We start from the raw sequence: 2,655 nt of genomic DNA, 5'->3' as shown, positions 1-2,655 counted from the left end.
GGCCAGGTGATTGTGTTGGGTGGACTGAGTTGGGTTTATTTGATTGGTGTGCGACAGGCATGGCTGTGGCGGGGTGAGGATGTGATTCTTAAAGTTGGTATCTGCAAATCATAGGCGAATACACACATCCCACCCCGTGTTTCTTCGCCCTGTGTCGCAGGACTCTCAGACGCCCCCTGTGCCACTCGGCGTGGTCAACAAGCTGGACGATGCGGAGAAGAGGGATCAACAGTGGCAAAATGATGCCACGGTGAACGAGTGGCGGACGGCGCCAGGCGAGGCGGGCACGAAAGGCCGATACGGGAAGGTGTGTGAGGACTTGGTGTGCCACTTTGGAAGGGGGGCTCCAGGGGGGGCACTGGAGCGTCTCCAAGCATGAGTGGCTCTTGTGATCGAGACACCCAGACACACACACCTATCAACACCCTGCACCCGCACTATAACAAACTGTAGGTGCTCGGTGACTACACCACAACCTCAATCAAGACAACATGGAATGGCTTCCGGGACCTCTCCAAGAAGAAGAAGAAGAAGAAGGAGAAGAAGAAGAAGAAGAAGGGGCAGCAGCAGCAGCAGCAGCAGCCTGTGCTGGATGCGCTGCGTTCGACCGTGGACGACGTCGTTGCGGTCATCTCCGAGTTGCGCACCGTCGGCGACCTCTTCGCCACCTTCCACGCCATCCGCATGGTGGAGGAGTTCGAGCGACGGAAGCAGGCTGGCCGGGCGGACGCGGATGCGGCGCTGCAGCCATTTGACAGGAATTTTTTTAGCAGGTGGGTCTCCTGTGTGTTGGGGGTGGGATGTGGGTGGGCTTATCTTGTAGGCAGACAGGTGCCTGGTTTCCTTGCTTGATAGGGTCCCATGTCTGCATGTGGCGTGTGCTGGTTGGATCAGGAACGCTTGCAGCTGTCTGTAACACATTGCCGCGGATGGAGTGCAGCGGCATGCGCCGCAGAGCAGGTGCCGAATAACCAGCCACCCTTTCGACCCACCCACCCGTTACAACCACGGCGCAGATGCCTGGCGCTCATTTGGCGACCTCGCAAGGCAGCCAGCAGAAACGCAGGCACTGGGGCGAAGGCGGCGTTCGCGCCACTGGCCGAGTCCGTCGCCCTCTTCCGGGAGACGCTCGAGCGGGCTGGCGTCACCCTTCAGCCGCCCGACCTGGAGTACATCCGCCCGCTCATCGACGAAGCGGCAGATATCGTGCAGCAGCAGTGCACAAATCCTTTGAACACATCGAATGCTGAGTGCAAACCTGGGAAAGATACCGGGAAGTTTCACCCTCAAAGGCAACAACCCTCCTTGCACTCGTCCCCGGGAGTGGGGGGGTAGATAGTGGTCTGGATAGAATATAGGTCTCCCAGAAGAAAGGGGTGTGAATCTGGCCCGATGCGCGCATGCCTGACTCAGTTCCTGGTCTCTGGCACAGCGTATGCAAGAGCAGTAGTCCCATTTATCGATCGAGGTGTCATATAAAGCACTTCTCGGACGCCCACCTCAGGGAATGTGGCGGTAGGAGGCGCCACCATCGTCCTTGCAGACCTCTTGGCAACGGAGGGTGTGCTTCACATGCTCAGTGGCTTCCCTGGTCTCGGGGAAACGGCACCACCTCCGGAGCTGGAGCCTGTGCTGCCGCCCACCGTGACTCCAAGTCCCAGCCCCAGCCCCAGCCCCTCCCCGAGTCCAAGCCCTAGTCCCAGTCCCAGTCCGTCTCCCGGTCCCAGTCCCAGTCCCAGTCCATCTCCCAGTCCATCTCCCAGCCCTTCACCCACCCCGTCCCCCAGCCCCAGCCCGTCTCCCAGCCCGTCTCCCAGCCCCAGTCCGTCTCCCAGTCCAAGCCCTAGTCCTTCTCCCAGCCCATCCCCCAGCCCCAGCCCCAGCCCCAGCCCCAGCCCCAGCCCCAGCCCTTCACCAAGCCCAAGTCCCAGCCCATTTGTCATGTAGGCCTTGCTGTAACTATGGGATCCTTTCATGTTCTGTATGCCATTTTATTCTACACAGCTCAATGACTGTGCAGCACAATGTCCCTTGTTCAGAATCTGACCCACCTCCCTCCACCCCTCCATTGTCCAGGCCGTTCCTTGGCGGCACATCCCTACTACCAACCCCTACGTCCACCCCTTTTGCCGGGTGCGCATGCTCTGCGACAGGGCAGAGCGGGAGCGTGAACACAAATCAGCCTGGCTGTGGGCAGCGGGTAGACAGCGGCTTCCTGCTGCCCATCAGGCTCTGCTATGTGGCAGATCCGAGTTCCTGCGCCACAGCATTCGCGTCCACGGCCTATCCCGGGGCCGCATGGCAACTGTGCTGAGCGGGACTGTTTTAGTTTGAGAGATTTCATCGGCACAGCGGCCTGCATTCCATCTTCAGCCCTGTCATTCTTCCCCAGAATGAATCTGAGGATGGTGGTGCTGTCTGGTAAGCCTTGCGCAAAGTTTCATAATGAGCACAGTGTGAATGCAAAAGGGTGACCATTGCCGCAGGTTTCGGTTCTCCATGCAGAGATAGCAAGATATCGTGCAGCAGCAGTGCACAAATCCTTTGAACACATCGAATGCTGAGTGCAAACCTGGGAAAGATACCGGGAAGTCACACCCTCAAGGCAACCCGTCGGGGTACCGGGGGGGGGGGGGGGGTAGGTAGGTAGTGGTC

Source organism: Auxenochlorella protothecoides (genome assembly GCF_000733215.1).
Source record: "Auxenochlorella protothecoides strain 0710 unplaced genomic scaffold scaffold22, whole genome shotgun sequence".
NCBI classification, from domain to species: domain Eukaryota; kingdom Viridiplantae; phylum Chlorophyta; class Trebouxiophyceae; order Chlorellales; family Chlorellaceae; genus Auxenochlorella; species Auxenochlorella protothecoides.
This window is presented reverse-complemented; position numbering follows the sequence as displayed.